This window comes from Ambystoma mexicanum, chromosome 11 (assembly GCF_040938575.1).
Source record: "Ambystoma mexicanum isolate Mex_15411 chromosome 11, UKY_AmexF1_1, whole genome shotgun sequence".
Taxonomy (NCBI): domain Eukaryota; kingdom Metazoa; phylum Chordata; class Amphibia; order Caudata; family Ambystomatidae; genus Ambystoma; species Ambystoma mexicanum.
Genome location: NC_090934.1, coordinates 799,467,843 through 799,491,177, shown reverse-complemented (window position 1 = coordinate 799,491,177; position 23,335 = coordinate 799,467,843). Strand labels below are relative to the sequence as shown.

Genomic DNA, 23,335 nt, shown 5'->3' with positions numbered 1-23,335 from the left:
TGCAGACTACGGATGCGCCCGCTTCAAGAATTCCTCGACGCCCGTTGGATGCAGGCGACGGGCACCTTCGAAGACAGGATCCCTCTCAACGAAGCGTTCCGGTGGGCGATTCAATGGTGGGGCTCTCGAGCTCACCTCACGGCGGGCACGGACTTCCAGACGCCATCGTACCAGGTGACGGTGACTACGGACGCCTCACTGGAAGGCTGGGGCGCCCACACAGGAGATCTCCACGCAAGAGGCCTCTGGCTTCCGGAGGAGAAGTCTCTGCACATCAACATCCTGGAGCTTCGAGCCGTGTTCTGGGCTCTCAGATCGTTCCTCCCGTCCCTCAAAGGCAAGGTGGTGAGGATCTTCACGGACAACACCACGACGATGTTTTACATACGGAAGCAGGGAGGCACCAGATCCCCAGCCCTTTCCAAGGAAGCACAGGATCTGTGGCACTGGGCGGTCGCCCAGGGGATGTTCCTGGTTCCCTTCCACCTGGCGGGAGAAAGAAACACCATCGCCGACTCGCTCAGCAGGGAGCTGCACGCGTGTCACGAGTGGGAACTGCGCCAGGATCAGGTGGACTGACTCTTCTGACGATGGGGCAAACCCCAGATAGACCTGTTCGCAACAGCGACGAACTGAAAGTGTCAGAGGTTCGCCAGCAGGTTCCCCCAGCCGAGAAGCATGGGCGATGCGTTCTCGTTCCCCTGGGACGGATTATACCTGTACGCGTTCCCTCCGTTTCCGTTGCTGCTTCGACTAATCAACCAGCTCAAGAGGTCCCGGTGCAGGATGATCCTCGTCGCACCGGCGTGGCCGAGGCAGATCTGGTTCCGGGAACTTCTGGACTTGTCAACGTCCCCGTCCATCAAGCTACCGGCGGACCCGGATCTTCTCTCCAGAGAAGGAGGCGCCATCCTACACCACGACCCGGCGTCTCTGAACTTGCAGGCCTGGCTCCTGCGGCACTAGAGTTTGGGGGGTACGATATCCCGGCTGACTGCAGAGAGGTTCTCGCAAAAGCCAGGGTGTCCTCAACTTTCAAGTGTTACGGACATAAGTGGAAGAGGTTCTCTGTCTGGTGCCGGGCACAGAAGATCAACCCTCTACGGATTACGGCCCCTCAAGTGCTGCCGTACCTGCTGTCGTTGGCCAAGGCGGGATTGGCCCACGCCTCCATCAAAATACACCTGGCTGCCATCTCAAGATATACCAGGACGACGGGACGGGCGTCCCTATGGTCGCATCGTCTTGTAAAGGAATTTATGAAAGGACTTTTCAGATCGTTCCCGCCGGTGAAGGCGCCTGCCCCGGCTTGGGAGCTTAATGTAGTGCTGGCTAGGCTCATGGGTGCCCATTTGAACCTATGCATTCGGCACCGCTGAAGTTCCTGTCGTGGAAAACTGCTTTTCTCGTGGCCATCACCTCTGCACGATGCGTGGGACAGATCCAGGCCCTATCCTGCAAGCCTCCATACTTAACTTTTCACGACACGTGGGTGGTGCTGCGGACGCACCCCTCCTTCATGCCCAATGTGCCGTCGGACTTCCACCTCAACGAGCCCTTGGTGTTGCCAGTGTTCTTCCCGTCGCCTTCGTCGCCGGCTGAGAGGACTTTGCACTCACTAAATGTGGCTAGAGCGCTGAAGTTCTACGTGGACCGCACAAAGAGTTTTCGGAAGATGTCACAGCTGTTTGTGAATTTTGGGACTGTGAACCAGGGGAAGGCTCTCACGAAGTCTTCCATTTCCAGATGGCTCTCCGGCTGCATCATGCACTGCCACCGGTTGGCAAACCGACCGCTGCCAGGCCGTCCGAGAGCCCATTCGACCAGAGCGATCGCTGCTACCACGGCGTTCCTGTCTGGTGTGCCCCTGCTGGACATCTGCAGGGCTGCTACGTGGAGGTCGACGCACACCTTCACAAGATTCTACTGCGTCGATCGGGATTCCAGGGAGGAGTCCAGGGTCGGCCAAGCAGTGCTGCGCAACCTGTTCGCCTCAGGTGAGCCTTGTGAGGAGGTAAGAGATGCTTAATGTTGAGTTGTTGTATTGCTTAATGTTGAGCCTTTTTTGCCACCTCCCGTGGTTGTGCATGTGTACTGCTATGTATTCTTTATTCATGAGCATGTGAATCCATACCAGACCCCATGCTGGAGAAGGAACAAGTTACTTACCTGTAACTGTTGTTCTCCAGCATGGGTCTGGCATGGATTCACATGCGAACCCTCCCGCCTTCCCCTCTGCGGCTCTTCACTTGGTCATACTGCCACTTTACGTGCTACCAAATCTGAGGATGGCTGCCAGAGGCGGGGCTTAGGGAGAGGGCAGTCATTGGCTGTGGTCAGTATGACACAGAGATCAGTGATTGGTTATTACTACGAAAGACAGATCAGAAACGAAACTGATACTGGTTTTTTCTTTACCGAAGATTCCCAGCCTGACGACAGGGAATATTCATGAGCACGTGAATCCATGCCAGACCCATGCTGGAGAACAACAGTTACAGGTAAGTAACTTATTCCTTCCTTTTCACCTGGCGGGAGTCAAAAACATTGACTCCCCCCTCAGCAGGGAGCTGCGCTCTTGCCACGAGTGGGAGCTTCTGCAGGGTGAAGTGGACAACTTCTTCCTCAGGTGGGGCAGTCCTCACATCAATCTGTTATCGACGGCGATGAACACCGAGTGCCGGAGGTTCACCATCAGCTTCCCCCAGCCGGGGAGCATGGGGAAGGCATTCACCTTCCCTTTGGGAAGGCCTGTTCCTGTATGCGTTCCCTCCGTTGCTGCTGCTACTACAAGTCATCGGTCAACTCAAACAGTGCTGGTTCAGGATGATCCTCGTCGCACCAGTGTGGCCGAAGCAAATATGGTACCCGGACCTTCTCAGCATGTCCACGTCCCCTCCAGTCAAGCTACCAGTGGTCGTGGATCTTCTCGCCAGGGTAGGAGGCGCAATACTGCACCACGACCCAAGATCGCTGAACCTGAAGCCCTGGCTTCTGCAGCATTCGAGTTCGGTGGTTAGGAGCTGCCTGCGGACTGCAGGGAGGTCCTCGCCAAGGCCAGGGAGTCGTGGACTCTTAAGTGTTACAGACACAAATGGAAGCGTTTCGCGACCTGGTGCCGATCACAGAAGATTAACCCTCTGAGGGTCACGGCCCACAAGTCCTTCCAACTTGTCGTTGGCTACGTCAGGGCTGGCGCACGTCGCCATCCTGGTGCATCTGGCGGCTATCTCCCGCTACACCAGGGCTCCAGGACAGTCTTTGGTCGCACCATCTAGTCATGGAGATCATTAGGGAACTGTTCCGATCGCTCCCGCCGGTGAAGGCGCTGCCCCGGTGTGGGAACACAACGTGGTGCAGACTAGGCTCACGGGGCCCCTTTCTAGCCTATGCATAAAGCTCTGCTCAAGTTCCTTCTTGGAAGACAGGTTTCCTCGTGGCCATTACCTGTGCCAGGAGAGTAGGTGAGATCCATGCCCTGTCCTGCAAGCAGCCTTATTTCACTTTCCACGAGACGAGGGTGGTGCTGCGGACGCACCCCTACTTCATGGCCAAGTTTCCATCCGAATTTCATGTGAACGAACCCTTGGTGTTGCCTGTGTTTTTTCTGACGCCTTCGTTGCCGGCTTAAAAGACTTTGCACTCACTGGATGTGGCTCGAGGGCTGAAGTTTTATGTGGCCCGCACGAAGAGTTTCCGGAAGGCTTCTCGGCTTTTTGTTAACTTTGGTCCTGTGAACCATGGGAAGGCCTTGTCCAAGGCTTCCATCTCCCATTGTCACTAGTTGGCAAACCAACCGCTGGCTGGCCGTCCGAGAGCCCACTCCACCAGAGCGATCACTGCGACGACTGCGTTCCTGTCTTTTGTGCCCCTGCTAGACCTCTGCAGGGCTGCTACGTGGAGGTCTACCCACACCTTCACGAAATTCTACTGCATTGACAGGGATTTCAGAGAGGAGTACAGAGTCGGCCAAGCAGTGCTACGCAACCTGGTTGCTTGAAGGTGAGGAGGTAAGAGTAATTCCTTCTGTTGAGCCTTGCCACCTCCCGTGGGCGTGTATGTATGTACTGCTATTTTATTTATTTCCATTTTTAAAGCGCTCACAAATGCCCACGGGCATCGAGGCGCTGTTACAGGAATTGTTTTTTTTTGGTTGCATAATTGTTTTTCTTTTTTGTCTTAGTTGCGTATTTATAACGCGCTTAAACACCCAGAGGTTTCTAAGCCCGGACCCGGGAATCGAACCTGTGTTGCGTCGTGTCGTCTTGCTTCCAAGGCGCGCACGTTGCCGCTGAGCTATCCTCCCGGGCTATGTATTCTTTATTCATGTGCATGTGAATGCATGCTAGACCCCATTCTGGAGAAGGAACGAGTTACTTACCTGTAACCGTTGTTCTCCAGCATGGGTCTGGCATGGAATCACATGTGAACCCTCCTGCCCCTCTGGGGCTCTTCTTGGTCATACTGCCACTTTACGTGCTACCAAATCTGAGGATGGCTGCCAGAGGAGGTGCTTAGGGAGAGGGCAGTCATTGGCTGGTGGCAGTATGACCCATAGCTCAGACATTGGTTTATAGGAGAAAGACAGTTTATAAACAAAAGTGAAACTTTTTTTTCTTATACCGAGGATTCCCAGCCCGACGACAGGGAATATTCATGAGCATGTGATTCCGTGCCAGACCCATGCTAGAGAACAACAGTTACAGGTAAGTAACTTGTTCCTTACCCTACTTCCCCCTTGCTTTCCACACCCTCTACCTAACTCTCTTTCCGGTTACCCTACCTCCCTGTGCCTATCCAATCCAACAGACCCTAACCCTCTATCCCTGAGGGGTTACTGTGTCCTGTGTACTACTATAGTGCAGGTGCCATAACCCTATGGGGATGCACAAGTTTATGCTGCCCCTGCGTAACAGACAGAGGACCTGTGACACCTTGAGACACGGCTTTGTAATGCTAGTGTGTAAAATGTGAGCCAGGATAACATGGCGTCGATGCGCAGCCATTTTGAACACTCATCTACCATTGCTGCCTACATTGCCCACAATGGTGGCAAGGATCAAGTTCAAGACCCTCTGCATTGTCCACAAGTCTTTCTGGGGACTGGGACCGCACTACTTACAACTCTCTCTTCCTAAACATGTCCCTTCTCGAGCTCTCCGCTCATCCACCTCCAACTCTCTGAGGGTCAGTCGCTTTTCAAAGCAGAAAGTTGAGGGCAGATCTCTTTCTTCGGCTGGGGCCTCCCTCTGGAACAGCCTCCCTGCCTCTCTCAAACTTGAGCAGAACTACCTCTGGTCCCAGAAGCAACTCAAGACCTTCCTCTTTGCTTCTGCTTTCTCTCTTCCTCTCCCCTGCTGATGACCCGTCTGGTCCACGCACTGGTCACCCTCTGAAGTTGGGCCCAGGTCCCTGCCTGTCCAGTTGCACCTTGCACTGCCTTTTGGCTGCCCCAGCACTTGGGGTCTGTATCTGTAACCCTACATCCCCTTCGCTCTGCACTTATGAGCCACCCGTTGGCTGCACTTTTGATTACCTGCACTGAGCCACCCGCTGGCTGCACCTTTGATTACATCCCCTTCCCTGCACTTGCGTGATCTAAATGACAAGGCCTAGTAAGATCGTTGTTTCGTCCTCCCTCTGTTTCCCCATCCTTGTCTTGTCTGGCCTAGAAACACTTGTGTATAGGCGCGTTATAAATTCCATATCATATCATATCATACATTAAAATACAAGCCTACCTGAAACAACACAACATCCTCAGCCCTCACCAGTCAGGCTTCAGACCTGTCCATGGCACAGAATACTTCCTCCTTGACCTGAAAAACCAACCGACGATATCCACGACACTGGCAACCTAGCCCTCCTCCTTCTCGATCCATCGGCAGCGTTTGACCTGGTCAACCACCAAACACTCTGCCACCACCTCACTTTAGCTGCCAACATTTCACCCAAGTCCACCAAATGGATTGCCTAATTTCTTGCAGGCAGACAGTGTCTATGCTAGAAGCACTGCTGCCCATCCAACTCAAGTTCCCTGCGGGGTCCCATGCGTCTCCCCAACATTTTACAACATTTATACAAAACCACGCTCTGGACATATTTTATACCAACTATGCTGATGATACCCAAATCCTCATTCCCCTCTCAGGGATGTATGACCAAGACTACAGCTACATCAACAGAATGTATGACACTATCCAAGCATGGTTGGCCACCAGGTTGGCCTGGGGCATAAAATTGTCTCAGGCACCAATGAAAAAGTGACCCACAGTTGCAAATGGCAATTCATTCCTTTTGTAACAGACTGGTTGAATTGTACACAAGTGGGAGTTTTTTGATACAATGTGATGCAAATTGTGAAATTTAGGAATATGTATTCAGGAACAATGGTCAAAACTACTAGCCGCATAAAATATACATTTTTTATACAATTATGACTTTCCTGGACATTAGTCTGGAAAATCTGAATTCTGAAAGCTCAATTTCGTGGTCTTTAGTCACGTGGGGAGAAGAAGTCGGAAGAGCATGATGGTCACAGCTACGCACAAAGGCAGAGTGTGCCTTCACTCCCCTGAATTCTTCAGTAGCAAGGAACATTTCCAAGGACGAGTTCAACGCCCTAATTGACAGCAGACCACTGAGGTGATGATGGATGATCATGTTAATTGTTGGGAAGCTGTGGTTAAGACTAGTTTATCTGCACCTGGACGCTCAGCCTGAGAGCTGCTAACATAGGTTGGGAGGGTACTGACAGAGGTTGGAAAGTTACCGATGATAAAGGACCGAATGATCAAGGGTCCTATAGTTGTGTAGCCAATTAGATGTTGTATATTTAGTGACATTTATAGTGACATTTTAGGGAAGGGCTTAGTTGCCCCACCTGATGTTAAGAAGCCTATCACTTTATTTCACTGCCCAAATGAGTATGGATAGTATACCTAGATGATTCGTTTAGACCCTATCGCATTCACCCGTAGGTATTTAAGTTTTCCCACGTAGGATGACATGAGTGATACACAGGTTAACGTCATCAATGACGAATATTTACTATAAAAGGTGTCATTTTTTTAATGAAACACTTTAAGATAGTGATGAGAGACATCTGCTGATGTCCGTTATCATTCCTGTTTTAGATAATTGATATTAAAACACTTATCCTTTTGCCAACTACCTGAGTTGTTTCGATTATTGATGTTTGACTACAATTCTGCACCCCATCTATCTCAAGGGTATTGCTATCTCATCTTAGAGGGCTGGAAGGTCCAGTTCACTCTGATGACATGTACATTGTAATTTTGAATTTCACATTACTATTATAAATATATGTACCTTGATGCACCATTTGCTGTATAGGGGCATTATAAATACCCAATAAATTATTGATTAATATGTTCATGCTGTCATACGTTACATTTTGGTGGCTATTGCATGCATCCCAATCTTTGAGCCTTACTTTTTTTATCTCTTTACACTTAGAGAGAAGTCATCCTCATTGGAGCATTCCGCGTTGGCTTGTGTGGGTGACCTGAATTTCGCACCAACCTCCTGAGTGCCATTGTTTCGAAGTTGTCCAAAAATAAATGTTCTTGCTGGTTTTTGCAATTTATTTTCTGTTAATACATATTTCATTGTAAAGAATAAAATGATCAGCGTAAAACTTGATTGCTTCTCTACTACTTTGCTTCTTTGTGTTAACATTGTTCAAATCAGCGTAACTTCAAATGGCCTTCAACTATACAGAATGTGGGCCAATAAAGCAAATGGGGGCTTATACATCTATGCTTGCTGACAGGAGCAACAGAGTGCGATGGAACATCACATACTATCCAGTAGGAACTATTTGGCTGTGCCTTGAAACTTCATCCTGGAGAACTCCTTGGTAGTGCTAAAGAACATATAATTCATAAGCTATACAGTATATATAATTTGCATCCGTTTTATGACATTTTTGACTGGGGTGTATGAGGTGTTGATGATATGTGTGCAGTCTGGTGGGTGTACACCCAGACGGGGTTCTGGCTGCGTTAGGCCTGTAGGATGCTTATATGTGCAGCTAGGTCGGTTTGTAATGGGATATAGCTGCTTTTTATTAGAGTGATGACGTGTTTGTGGGGTAGTGGTCATATGTGAGCAGCTTGGCCGAATTGATTGAGGGGTATAGGTGCACTCTAATTGTGTAATGTGTAGAGTAGAGAGTAAGCATAGTGATATGATATGATGTTCCATCCACACGGCGATTAATCGCAATGCGCTTCAAAGGCATTCGATGACAAGGGAGGGAAAGAGGGAGAAAGCAAAGACACTCCCACAGGGCATGAACAGCACAAATGTGAAGACTAGCTACTGCACTCGGTCTAGAGACACCTAGACAGTGCAGGTGCTAGGGCACAGACAGGAGGGCATGCCTGGGAACTGTAAACGAGGACCGGAGGGGTTGGGTACACAGGGGCATCGCAGGGGAGCGGGGGTGGGGGCAAACCGCAACAGCATGCAGGGGACCAGAGGGTACAGAGAGAAATCACAGTACCAGAGGGGCTGGGGGTATACAGCGACATCAAGGACGACCAGAGGGGGCTGGGGGAACACAGCGACAACATGGGACACGAGAGGGGCATGGGGTAGATGGCGATATCTTAGGGGACCAGGCGAGAAGCTGGCAGCATCACACTGAACCGGAGGTTGTTGGAGGGGCAGTGACGAGATGTGAACCAGGGAGTCTGGGCACACAGTGAAACGTTGGGACCTAAGGGGTTGTGGGCACACAGTGATGACGAGGGAAATAAGGGCGGGGGTACCAGCGACAACTGGCGGATAGTAGGTCAAGAAACTCATATCCGTTAAGACTAGTGATCTGACCAATCAGGGAGGTGGGCGGGCTGGGAGACGGGCGGGGATCAGGAAGAGGAAGCTGGTGGGGAAGGCAGGGAGAGGGATTCACTGAGGCACGGAGCACGGATTAATACAATTAAATGGCAAAAACAGGCTCGGAGGAACTTTTAGATGCTTTCCACTCGCCTCGCTTTCACGAAGCGATTATTACCCAAAGCAGACATTGGGTAATAATTGTATTATCGCTGTGTTGCAACTAACCAACGATCCACGACTATTCACAGATAAGCATGCCGCTCCGTCCATGTTACCAAAATTGAACAAGGTTTATAATTTGCTTATGTTTCCAATCTATTCAGATCCCTTATGGTATACTAGAGGTTGTGGGGTTGTTTGATGGTTTAGAAACCGATATTCATCTATGCACCACTGGTGCACCGGAAGTTGATTTGCCACAGTGTGCCTCATATCCCAACAGAACGGCCCTCCTAATTGGCTAATAGTCACCAAAGAGCTATAAACCCAATCGGAGGGTTGGGCTAGCCAACTATGATTCTATGAAGGCCACTTGCCTCCGGAACTAATACAGTTGTGTCCTGCTGTGAGCAGTTAATGATTGTCAGGTAAAGGAGGAGTGCTTCAGTTTAAAGAGTTTCGAGTACAGAAGCAGCCAGGCACATATGATGTGTCCTTGAAGGATGCAAGGATGGCAGTGAGTGTCTCCAATTGTCCAGATAGCTGCGGTTTTTCGAGATGGGATGTGTAGTGTGCAGTCAGTTGTAGCGTTGTTTTCAGAATGAGTGTAATTGTTTCAGTGAGGGGAGGCGGGACAGGACTTCTCGTCAATGGTGTGATAATTGCACGAGAGAGAAGCCGCACTTTTCACCTGGTGTGTGATACTTAGCAACACTTTATGCGTCAGGTTCCCATACAGTCCCCAGGCGGTGTTTGAGCACTTTTACTTTACTTTATTGAATTTGTATTGCGCACCTGAGAACCCGGAGGCTTAAGGGCGCAGACATGACAAACAACATAAATACATATAAGGGTCGATAACAAGATAAGAGCAAAATGGGCAAGACATAACAATCACCATCCACTTAGTAACTGCAGTTCAAGTATTGAGAAAATCAGAGTAAGCATGTTAACAATAATCAGGAAGAGGAAGAACCATAAGAAACTCTCTGAAGATCTAAAGCATTTTCTGACGGGTTAATGCACTGCCCTGCACAACATAGGGTTAAAATAAATAATATGCCCTGTGGAAACATAGGGTTAATAGGGTTAATGTACAGCTGCCCCTGCCCCTTGCCCCGCTGCCCCAGCCCCTGCCCCGTAGACCAGAAAGCATTTTCTGACAGCAGAAAGCATTTTCTGACGGGTTAATGCACTGCCATGCACAACATAGGGTTAAAATAAATAATATGCCCTGTGGAAACATAAACATAGGGTTAATAGGGTTAATGTACAGCTGCCCCTTGCCCCGCTGCCCCTGCCCCGTAGTCCAGAAAGCATTTTCTGACAACAGAAAGCATTTTCTGAAGGGTTAATGCACTGCCCTGCACAACATAGGGTTAAAATAAATAATATGCCCTGTGGAAACATAGGGTTAATGTACAGCTGCTCCTGCCCCTTGCCCCGCTGCCCCTTTCCCGTAGACCAGAAAGCATTTTCTGACGGCAGAAAGCATTTTCTGACGGGTTAATGCAGTGCCCTGCACAACATAGGGTTAAAATAAATAATATGCCCTGTGGAAACATAGGGTTAATAGGGTTAATGTACAGCTGCCCCTGCCCCTGTCCCCGCTGCCCCTGCCCCGTAGACCAGAAAGCATTTTCTGACGGGTTAATGCACTGCCCTGCACAACATAGGGTTAAAATAAATAATATGCCCTGTGGAAACATAGGGTTAATAGGGTTAATGTACAGCTGCCCCTGCCCCTTGCCCCTGCCCCGTAGTCCAGAAAGCATTTTCTGAAAGCAGAAAGCATTTTCTGACGGGTAAATGCACTGCCCTGCACAACATAGGGTTAAAATAAATAATATGCCCTGTGGAAACATAGGGTTAATAGGGTTAATGTACAGCTGCCCCTGCCCCGTAGACCAGAAAGCATTTTCTGACAGCAGAAAGCATTTTCTGACTGGTTAATGCACTGCCCTGCACAACATAGGGTTAAAATAAATAATATGCCCTGTGGAAACATAGGGTTAATAGGGTTAATGTACAGCTGCCCCTGCCCCTTGCCCCGCTGCCCCGTAGACCAGAAAGCATTTTCTGACAGCAGAAAGCATTTTCTGACGGGTTAATGCACTGCCCTGCACAACATAGGGTTAAAATAAATAATATGCCCTGTGGAAACATAGGGTTAATAGGGTTAATGAACAGCTGCCCCTGCCCCTTGCCCCTGCCCCGTAGACCAGAAAGCATTTTCTGACAGCAGAAAGCATTTTCTGACGGGTTAATGCACTGCCCTGCACAACATAGGGTTAAAATAAATAATATGCCCTGTGGAAACATAGGGTTAATAGGGTTAATGTACAGCTGCCCCTGCCCCTGCCCCTTGCCCTGCTGCCCCGTAGACCAGAAAGCATTTTCTGACAGCAGAAAGCATTTTCTGACAGGTTAATGCACTGCCCTGCACAACATAGGGTTAAAATAAATAATATGCCCTGTGGAAACATAGGGTTAATAGGGGTAATGTACAGCTGCCCCTTGCCCCGCTGCCCCGAAAGCATTTTCTGACAGCAGAAAGCATTTTCTGACGGGTTAATGCACTGCCCTGCACAACATAGTGTTAAAATTGTCACTAGTGAGTGCCCTTTAAGACACCTCACTCGTGAGGTGGACGTCACAGGCGGATGTGACGTGGTGAGGGGCGGGGGAGTGCGGGCACGGCACTTGCCGGTTAGAAGGGAAATAAAGAGGTTCTCCTTCACTCTGCTGGCTCCTGTCCGTTATTTGGGGCCCTCCGCCCCCAACATTTGGCGACGAGGATTCTCCCTGGTGCCAGCAGTCCTCCTTCCCGCCACGTTGGGGATCCCCCCCGTGTGCTTACTCCGGTGATCCCACCAACGAGCGGATCCCCGCTGAAACGGCCTCCTTTTCCCACCTCCTCCTCCTTCACACGCGATCCGAATCCTTGGAAGCCATGCACGCAGCTGCCGTGCAGTAGAAGACTTCCCTACACACTGCGCCTGGTGCTTTCCGCCAGCCTGAGCACCACCACAAAGCAACCACAGACTACCACGGCCCACAGAGCTTAAAAAAGAAAAAAAATATATATTTTTTTTCTTCTGCCCTGTGGAAACATAGGGTTAACAGCGTTAATGTACAGCTGCCCCTGCCCCTTGCCCCGCTGCACCTGCCCCGCTGCCCCGTAGACCAGCAAGCATTTTCTGACGCGTAAGCAAAATCCGACGTTACAGTACTGTCGGATTTTGCTTTGCCATCGAAATTCACGCATGCGCAGGAGCAGCCTAAGCATTTTTCGACGATACCGGGCTTCAGCCACCGTACAATTTTGGGCTATGGCTGACCTACAGAGCCATGGCCGGTGTAACGTCGAATTCTGCTCATCGTCGAAAAATGCTTAGGCTGCTACTGCGCATGCGTGAATTTCAATGGCAAAGCAAAATCCGACGGTACTGTAACGTCGGATTTTGCTTACCCGTCAGAAAATGCTTTCTGGTCTACGGGGCAGCGGGGCAGGGGCAGGTGCAGCGGGGCAAGGGGCAGGGGCAGCTGTACATTAACCCTGATAACCCTATGTTTCCACAGGGCATATTATTTATTTTAACCCTATGTTGTGCAGGGCAGTGCATTAACCCGTCAGAAAATGCTTTCTGCCGTCAGAAAATGCTTTCTGGTCTACGGAGCAGGGGCAGGGGCAGCGGGGACAGGGGCAAGGGGCAGCTGTACATTAACCCTATTAACCCTATGTTTCCACAGGGCATATTATTTATTTTAACCCTATGTTGTGCAGGGCAGTGCATTAACCCGTCAGAAAATGCTTTCTGCTGTCAGAAAATGCTTTCTGGTCTACGGGGCAGGGGCAGCGGGGCAAGGGGCAGAGGCAGCTGTACATTAACCCTATTAACCCTATGTTTCCACAGGGCATATTATTTATTTTAACCCTATATTGTGCAGGCCAGTGCATTAACCCGTCAGAAAATGCTTTCTGCTGTCAGAAAATGCTTTCTGGTCTACGGGGCAGGGGCAGCGGGGCAAGGGGCAGGGGCAGCTATACATTAACCCTATTAACCCTATGTTTCCACAGGGCATATTATTTATTTTAACCCTATGTTGTGCAGGGCAGTGCATTAACCCGTCAGAAAATGCTTTCTGCCGTCAGAAAATGCTTTCTGGTCTACGGAGCAGGGGCAGGGGCAGCGGGGACAGGGGCAAGGGGCAGCTGTACATTAACCCTATTAACCCTATGTTTCCACAGGGCATATTATTTATTTTAACCCTATGTTGTGCAGGGCAGTGCATTAACCCGTCAGAAAATACTTTCTGCTGTCAGAAAATGCTTTCTGGTCGTCGGGGCAGGGGCAGCGGGGCAAGAGGCAGGGGCAGCTGTACATTAACCCTATTAACCCTATGTTTCCACAGGGCATATTATTTATTTTAACCCTATGTTGTGCAGGGCAGTGCATTAACCCATCAGAAAATGCTTTCTGCTTTCAGAAAATGCTTTCTGGACTACGGGGCAGGGGCAGCGGGGCAAGGGGCAGGGGCAGCTGTACATTAACCCTATTAACCCTATGTTTCCACAGGGCATATTATTTATTTTAACCCTATGTTGTGCAGGGCAGTGCATTAACCCGTCAGAAAATGCTTTCTGCTGTCAGAAAATGCTTTCTGGTCTACGGGGCAGGGGCAGCTGGGCAAGGGGCAGTGGCAGCTGTACATTAACCCTATTAACCCTATGTTTCCACAGGGCATATTATTTATTTTAACCCTATGTTGTGCAGGGCAGTGCATTAACCCGTCAGAAAATGCTTTCTGCCGTCAGAAAATGCTTTCTGGTCTACGGGGCAGGGGCAGCGGGGACAGGGGCAGGGGCAGGGGCAGCTGTTCATTAACCCTATTAACCCTATGTTTCCACAGGGCATATTATTTATTTTAACCCTATATTGTGCAGGGCAGTGCATTAACCCGTCAGAAAATGCTTTCTGCTGTCAGAAAATGCTTTCTGGTCTACGGGGCAGGGGCAGCGGGGCAAGGGGCAGGGGCAGCTATACATTAACCCTATTAACCCTATGTTTCCACAGGGCATATTATTTATTTTAACCCTATGTTGTGCAGGGCAGTGCATTAACCCGTCAGAAAATGCTTTCTGCCGTCAGAAAATGCTTTCTGGTCTACGGAGCAGGGGCAGGGGCAGCGGGGACAGGGGCAAGGGGCAGCTGTACATTAACCCTATTAACCCTATGTTTCCACAGGGCATATTATTTATTTTAACCCTATGTTGTGCAGGGCAGTGCATTAACCCGTCAGAAAATGCTTTCTGCTGTCAGAAAATGCTTTCTGGTCTACGGGGCAGGGGCAGCGGGGCAAGAGGCAGGGGCAGCTGTACATTAACCCTATGTTTCCACAAGGCATATTATTTATTTTAATCCTATGTTGTGCAGGGCAGTGCATTAACCCATCAGAAAATGCTTTCTGCTTTCAGAAAATGCTTTCTGGACTACGGGGCAGGGGCAGCGGGGCAAGGGGCAGGGGCAGCTGTACATTAACCCTATTAACCCTATGTTTCCACAGGGCATATTATTTATTTTAACCCTATGTTGTGCAGGGCAGTGCATTAACCCGTCAGAAAATGCTTTCTGCTGTCAGAAAATGCTTTCTGGTCTACGGGGCAGGGGCAGGGGCAGCGGGGCAAGGGGCAGGGGCAGCTGTACATTAACCCTATTAACCCTATGTTTCCACAGGGCATACTATTTATTTTAACCCTATGTTGTGCAGGGCAGTGCATTAACCCGTCAGAAAATGCTTTCTGCTGTCAGAAAATGCTTTCTGGTCTACGGGGCAGGGGCAGCGGGGCAAGGGGCAGGGGCAGCTGTACATTAACCCTATTAACCCTATGTTTCCACAGGGCATATTATTTATTTTAAACCCTATGTTGTGCAGGGCAGTGCATTAACCCGTCAGAAAATGCTTTCTGCCGTCAGAAAATGCTTTCTGGTCTACGGAGCAGGGGCAGGGGCAGCGGGGACAGGGGCAAGGGGCAGCTGTACATTAACCCTATTAACCCTATGTTTCCACAGGGCATATTATTTATTTTAACCCTATGTTGTGCAGGGCAGTGCATTAACCCGTCAGAAAATGCTTTCTGCTGTCAGAAAATGCTTTCTGGTCTACGGGCAGGGGCAGCGGGGCAAGGGGCAGAGGCAGCTGTACATTAACCCTATGTTTCCACAGGGCATATTATTTATTTTAACCCTATATTGTGCAGGGCAGTGCATTAACCCGTCAGAAAATGCTTTCTGCTGTCAGAAAATGCTTTCTGGTCTACGGGCAGGGGCAGCGGGGCAAGGGGCAGAGGCAGCTGTACATTAACCCTATGTTTCCACAGGGCATATTATTTATTTTAACCCTATATTGTGCAGGGCAGTGCATTAACCCGTCAGAAAATGCTTTCTGCTGTCAGAAAATGCTTTCTGGTCTACGGGGCAGGGGCAGCGGGGCAAGGGGCAGAGGCAGCTGTACATTAACCCTATTAACCCTATGTTTCCACAGGGCATATTATTTATTTTAACCCTATATTGTGCAGGGCAGTGCATTAACCCGTCAGAAAATGCTTTCTGCTGTCAGAAAATGCTTTCTGGTCTACGGGGCAGGGGCAGCGGGGCAAGGGGCAGGGGCAGCTATACATTAACCCTATTAACCCTATGTTTCCACAGGGCATATTATTTATTTTAACCCTATGTTGTGCAGGGCAGTGCATTAACCCGTCAGAAAATGCTTTCTGCCGTCAGAAAATGCTTTCTGGTCTACGGAGCAGGGGGGGGCAGCGGGGACAGGGGCAAGGGGCAGCTGTACATTAACCCTATTAACCCTATGTTTCCACAGGGCATATTATTTATTTTAACCCTATGTTGTGCAGGGCAGTGCATTAACCCGTCAGAAAATACTTTCTGCTGTCAGAAAATGCTTTCTGGTCGTCGGGGCAGGGGCAGCGGGGCAAGAGGCAGGGGCAGCTGTACATTAACCCTATTAACCCTATGTTTCCACAGGGCATATTATTTATTTTAACCCTATGTTGTGCAGGGCAGTGCATTAACCCATCAGAAAATGCTTTCTGCTTTCAGAAAATGCTTTCTGGACTACGGGGCAGGGGCAGCGGGGCAAGGGGCAGGGGCAGCTGTACATTAACCCTATTAACCCTATGTTTCCACAGGGCATATTATTTATTTTAACCCTATGTTGTGCAGGGCAGTGCATTAACCCGTCAGAAAATGCTTTCTGCTGTCAGAAAATGCTTTCTGGTCTACGGGGCAGGGGCAGCTGGGCAAGGGGCAGTGGCAGCTGTACATTAACCCTATTAACCCTATGTTTCCACAGGGCATATTATTTATTTTAACCCTATGTTGTGCAGGGCAGTGCATTAACCCGTCAGAAAATGCTTTCTGCCGTCAGAAAATGCTTTCTGGTCTACGGGGCAGGGGCAGCGGGGACAGGGGCAGGGGCAGCTGTTCATTAACCCTATTAACCCTATGTTTCCACAGGGCATATTATTTATTTTAACCCTATATTGTGCAGGGCAGTGCATTAACCCGTCAGAAAATGCTTTCTGGTCTACGGTGCAGGGGCAGCGGGGCAAGGGGCAGCTGTACATTAACCCTATTAACCCTATGTTTCCGCAGGACATATTATCTATTTTAACCATATGTTGTGCAGGGCAGTACAGCATAGCATTAACCCGTCAGAAAATGTGTTCTGGTCTACGGGGCAGGGGCAGCAGGGGCAGGGGCAGTGCTACAGTAACCCTATGTTTCCACAGGGCATAGTATCTATTTTAACCCTATTTTGTGCAGGGCAGTGCAGCATAGCATTAACCCGTCAGAAAATGCTTGCAATGGCATTTTTTGACAGTGTTTTTTGTAGCCAACCATATGTTGTACGCAGCAGTCAGCATTAACCCTATGTTAGCAATTTGTGTTATCATTTTTAAACCTGTGTTGTACAGGGCAGTGCAGCATTAACCCTATGGTGGCAATTTTGTACCCTATGTTACATCATTTATGGTGAGATTGCAAAATCAGACGGCAGCCTAAGCAAATTCTGACGGCACATAAAATGCAATTTTCTGCTGCCCTGCAAAGCCGCCTGTGAGGAATTGTGCCAATATAACCCTATGGTGGCTTGGCGCCGTCCTTCCCGGGCAACTGGAGCTGTGCCTCAGCATTTTTAACCCCATGTTGCATCATTTCGCCAGCCTAAGCAAATTCTGGTGGCGAATCCACTGTGGAATCGCGGGTATTGAGTCCTTTCATTTTTTCTTTTGTTCTTTTAGAGTATTAAGGCTGTTTTTGCTTAGAAGTTTACACATTTTATTGTTAATGTGATGATTGTTTTGCAAAGGTACATTTTAACCAAACACAATAAAAAATGTTTTTTTTAAAAAATTGAGTCTTTTCCTTTCCCCAGCTGTACAACCTGCAGGCTTGTCTGGGCCCATTTTTAATTCCAAGGCCCCCCCCACCCCTTTTGGTGTTATCTATTGTGGCGGTTGCCCTCCCCAGGCTTTCATTTTGCCTTAAAGTTTAGCCTTCCTGGTGATTTTATTCTGGTTCTGGGCCTCTCGGACCCCTCTAGCCTCATGGGGGGCAGGGGGGTGGAAACCCCTTTATGTAATGTCTTTGAGGCCCAGTCTTTTGGTGATGAGGTGCTGGTGGGTCCCCCTCCTTCTCAACCGGGCCTCCTTTTGTGGGACCTATTTTCTGCAGCTACTTGGGGATTCTCTCCTCGTGGAGGTAATGGGGCTATACCTGGCGGGTTGTCTCTCCTGGACCAGGTCTGCAGGGCCCCTAGTCCTTTACATCCCCCGCTTTTAGGGGGAAATGTCTCCCAGCGACCCCCCTGCCTGAGGTGTCCGCTTTGCCCCTCTTGGGTGCGGTGCCTTGGCCCTTCCTGGCCTCAATCTTCTCCTGGATGGTTGGTGTGGTGGAGGTTGTGAGGTAGTCCTCTTAGTATAGCTGACTGCTGTGTGGTCCGGAGCCTCCTCCCTACCTTGCTATGTCCTACGGTATCTTCCTCTGTGTGTTTGCATTAATAGAGGTGCCTCACCTGTTGCACTCGTCGGGGTTGCACTTGTCGGGATCCTTATGAGGCTCCACGGGTGCTCCTGCTATCCCCCTGTTGCTCTCCTCTATGCTTGCCCCTTCAAGGCTCCTGCTGGCCCCTTTAAGGCTCCTGCTGTCCCCGTGTTGCTCTCTACGCTTGCCCATTCAAGGCTCCTGCTGTCCCCCTGTTCTCCTCTACGCTTGCCCCTTCAAGGCTCCTGCTGTCCCCCTGTTGCTCTTATCTACGCTTGCCCCTTCCAGGCTCCTGCTGTTCCCCTGTTGCTCTCCTCTACGCTTGCCCCTTCAAGGCTCCTGCTATCCCCCTACTGCTTTCCTCTATGCTTGTCCCTTCAAGGCTCAGGGCTGGCTCCGGCTGCTTTCCCACTCATAAGGCACTGGATGGACGGAGAGGCTATTTGCAACAAAACTAGCTGCTTGGGTGCTGTAGGCAGATGAAAGTGTCTGAATTGCCTGGGCCTCCCTTTCACAGCCCGACAGAGGAGATGAGTAGTGCCTTTGAAGGGTTAGTCTTGCCCAAACTATGTAATGGGATGCTAATGAACCTGCTAATAAAACAACTACCCTTTTGTGAGGGTCCAATAATTAATGATATTGAGCATTGATTTCTAATACTTTAAGGAATGAAGCAAGCACATTGTGTTGTGATATGCACTTAGTTAACAGGCCACACCATTTTTAAAATGTTCGTAGGTAGGCCACCCCCATCAGGTATTAGACCATGGCCATCATGCAAGACACACCCCCAAATGAGCCCCCACCACCTTACTTTCTTACCCCACTTAACGCCCTGGGAGTACTTGAAGCATATATGGGTAACATATAAAACATTCTTGCAGAGGGCTGGTTGTGGGTTCTCCGGATTCGAAGCACCAAACTCAGCGTGGGTCTTGGATAGTCTTTCACTGAAGGGAAATCGTAAAGTACATGTACCCATAGTAAGTCTGCATAGCACCATGGATGACACAGTGACTGTGTAGACCTCTAATGATCTACCATCGCCAAAGCCTGAGATACCCATAACCTTACCTGCCATTGCCCCTCAAGGTAGGGGTATATTCAATCTTGCCCCACAAGGGAGGAGTACACCCAATTTTGATCAATCCAAGCATTCGGCTCTCCTCCAAATGGCCCGACCTTATGGCCAACATTGCTAAAGAGTTACTACTTTCTAAGGACCCATTTGACCGTGGCTTTTTGTCGGGTGCATTAAACGATTGGGTAGCAGACCTATAGGTGCCTAAATTGAACTTTGCATTCCAGACACATGGGCATGCTCGCGCTGATGCTACAGGCAGCAAGGGTAAACACTGCCAGCCAAACTCTTTCACAAAGGGAAAGGACAGATCAAGCCACTCAAACTGACCTCTGTATTGAGGAATCCCTGAGTTCTATGGGGCCAATATTGGCATGCGATGAAAAGGCAAAAATCCCTAGCGTAGACTTATTACAGGAAACTGTTCCTTCCTTATCTCTGCATGAGCTGAGTGCTGGCCATAAAGAGGTTAAACATCCCACAGTCATGAATGCCAAATTGAAAAGCACTTCCCTATGAAATCTGCCAGTAAAAAAAAAAAAAAAAAAAAAAAAAAATCACATATGCCTAAGATAATGGATTTAATGGACTCAAACACTCATGACTTTGTAATGGATCAAAGATATTTCATTATAACGAACATTCAGAAAACTAAAGAAAAAGAGCCCAAAGAAGCCCTGCGCAATAAGGTTCTCGCTTGGTTGTGCCACAGAACTGTCCCAGGAGTAGTCGGACTCAAGGACTTAAGGATCATTCGGAGGATAGATCTGAGTGACTGGTGTCTGCTACCCAATTGTGACTGCATTTTGGTGGGCTGTGGGGCTAGCACCTTGCCTGCTTTTCTCAGACGATGCAAATATCTACCCAAAGGGACCTCAAACTGTAACATTATTCTTAGAATTTAGATCTTCAGAGAGTTTCTTATGGTTCTTCCTCTTCCTGATTATTGTTAACATGCTTACTCTGATTTTCTTAATACTTGAACTGCAGTTACTAAGTGGATGGTGATTGTTATGTCTTGCCCATTTTGCTCTTATCTTGTTATCGACCCTTATGACAATGCATTACTTACCGTAAAAGCATTTCTGATGGTTGTAGCTGCTTAGATTCACATGCTGTGCATAGGTCCGACATCCAGTGGTCACTGCGGAGTATTGCATTTTGTTTTTCGTAGTCGAAAAAGGGACGTCGACAAGGCGTGTCTGAAACACTATCCCTATAGTGACGTGCGTTGTACCCACAATCCCTCACGCGTCGAGGTCCCTCTGTTTGTATTTTTTCTGCCCTGAGGGAGCCTTCTATACGTGAGTGAGTACAGAAAAGAGAGAGAGATATAAAGGAAGTCTATGTTCCTTCCATCCGAGCGGGGAGGAAGGGTGGGCGCATGTGAATCTAAGCAGATACAACCATCAGAAATGCGTTTACGGTAAGTTATGCATTGTCTTCTGATGTTTGTTAATCTGCTTAGAATTACATGCTGTGCATAGACTAGCGAGCAGTACCCGGAGTTGGCGGTTGGTTATGAGAAGGAACAGTAGAGAAAAGGTGTCGTAATACTGCCTGTCCCACCTGGGAGTCAGATCTAAAGTGTGCATCTAGACAGTAGTGTTTTGTAAAGGTGTGCACAGAACTCCAGGTAGCCGCTTTGCAGATGGACTCAAGGGGAACATTTGCAATGAATGCTATGGATGCCCCCGTGCCTCGAGTAGAGTGTGCTCTTGGCCTAAAGGGCAGTTCTCTCTTAGCAAGAGTATAGCAGAGAGTGATGCATTGAACAATCCATCTAGAAATGGTGGACTTTGAAATCGCATCTCCTTCTCTTCCTGCTGCCACCGAGACGAAGAACTGATTAGTCTTCCTCAGTGGTCTGGTTCTTTCCATGTAGAACATGACCGCTCTGCGTACATCTAGTGTGTGCAGAGTCCTTTCTCCCAAATTGGAAGGATTTTGAAAGAACTTTGGTAGTTCTATAGATTGGTTTACGTGGAATTTAGAAATAAATTTCGGGGCAAACCTAGGGTGCGTGCGTAGAACCACCTTATCTCTGTGAACTGTAACGAAGGGGTCTAGAATAGAAAGAGCCTGAAGTTCACTTACTCTCCTGATGGAGGTGATAGCTATTAAAAAAGCAGTCTTAAGAGTGAGGTGTTTAAGAGATGCTTTGTGCATGGGTTCGAATGGAGAGCCCATGAGTCTGGTAAGTACCACATTAAGGTCCCATCCGGGAGCTGGGTCAGCTATCGGGGGGTGTATTCTCTTTACTCCCTCCATGAAGGCTTTTATAACAGGGATCCTCCACCACAACACCTTGAGTTGGGAAGTGGTGTATGCAGAAAGTGCCGCTAGGTGGACTTTAATGGAGTTAACACTAGACCTGAATCCAGAAGGTGGGTCAGGTATAGGACAACATGTGTGGGAGAGCAGTCAATAGGGTTGATGCTTTTACTCCTGCACCAGATGACAAATCTTTTCCACTTGCTAGAATAGCAGTGGCGAGTGTTAGGTTTTCTGGCTTCCCTGAGGATGTCCATGCATCTTTGCGGGAGCTGTAGATGTCCGAACTCTATGATTTCAGGAGCCAAGCTGCTAAGTTCATGTTCTGGGGGCATGGATGCAGAGTCCTGCCCTTGTCCTGAGACAGCATGTTGTACGGGCAGGGGAGTCTCACTGGGGGAGATAGAGACATCTCCATCAAGTGAGCGAACCATGGTTGACGGGCCCACATTGGGGCCACTAGTATCATGGTTACTTGTTCCTGGTGCATCTTGTGCACCACCCTGTTGAGAAGGGGAGTCGGGGGAAAAGCGTAAACAAATTTCCCTGACCATTGCATCGACAGACCGTTCCCCTTGGATTGGTTCTGGGGGTACCTGGAAGCGTAACTTAGGCATTGTGAGTTTTCCAGGGTTGCGAACAGGTCTATTTCTGGGAATCCCCATTGTGTGAAGACGTCGAAGACGATGTCTTCGTGCAGGCGCCATTCGTACTCTTCGGGCAGGGGGAAATCTCTGCTGAGTCTGTCTGCCAGCAGATTGAGTTCCCCGGGTACATGTAGTGATAGTAGGAACATGTCCTGTTTGAGAGCCCACTTCCATATATTCTGGGCCAGCTTGGACAGGCCTGGAGAGTGGGTGCCCCCCTGCTTGTTGATGTAGTACATGGCTGTGGTGCTGTCTGTAAGGACCATTACTGTTTTGCCTTGTAGGTGTTCCTGGAAGGCTCTTAGCGCCTTGAATACAGCTAGTAGCTCCAGTAGATTTATGTGTTTGGATGCTACGTTCGGAGTCCACACTCCGTGAGCAGTCTGATGGGATAGGTGCGCCCCCATCCTGTGAGGGATGCGTCTGTGGTTAGAGTGGCTTCCGCCGCGGGTGTGGCAAAGGGTTTCCCTTTTTCCATGTTTTCCTTTGTCCACCACCGTAGCGAGAGAACCAAGGCTTGCGAGACCACAACTAGATCCTCCCATAGTCCGCTGGCCTGACACCGCTGGCTGTTGAGCCACTCGTGCATTGGGCGCATGCGCAGGCGCGCGTGAGGTACCAAATAAATACACGACGCCATCATTCCTAGCAAGCGCATTGCTTTGCGTACCGTCACCTCTCGACCGGTTACATATTGAGGGATCTGAAACAGCATGTTTTGGACCCTCTCTTTGGAGGGGAAGGCGAGGCCGTCCTTTGTTTGAATTAGAGCCCCTAGGAATTGCTTGATTTGACTGGGGTCTAAACTGGACTTCTTTTCGTTGATGGAGAAGCCCAACTGGAACAAAAGGTCTACCGTCTTTTGGGTATTGGAGAAGCATGTTTTGTAAGAATCCCCTGTTATGAGCCAGTCGAGGTAAGGGTAAACTGGGATGGACAACCTGCGCAGGTGGGCCGCTGCCACTGCCAGCACCTTCGTGAATACCCTTGGTGCTGATGCTATGCCGAAGGGTAGCACTTTGAACTGGTAGTGTTTGCCCTCTATCATGAACCTGAGGTATTTTCTGTGCGCTGGCAACATTAAAATATGAAAGTATGCATCTTTCATGTCCAATGTTGTCATGTAATCTCCCTGAGAAAGCAGTGGGATCACTTCCTGTAAGGTTACCATACGAAACTTTTGGGGTTTGATAAACTTGTTCGCTGGGCGCAGATCTAATACAGGGCGCATGGTTAGATCC

General features: G+C 49.2%; 1 long non-coding RNA gene across 1 annotated transcript in view; it reads left to right on the top strand.

Annotated features, from left to right (window-relative positions):
* The window catches only part of LOC138503759 (uncharacterized), a 34,712-nt gene extending 27,047 nt beyond the window's left edge, over positions 1-7,665 (top strand). Inside the window, exon 2 of the long non-coding RNA XR_011279701.1 lies at positions 7,480-7,665. This is a non-coding gene — a long non-coding RNA (uncharacterized lncRNA). The remainder of the gene's footprint in view (positions 1-7,479) is intronic.
* Positions 7,666-23,335: the final 15,670 nt, after the last annotated feature.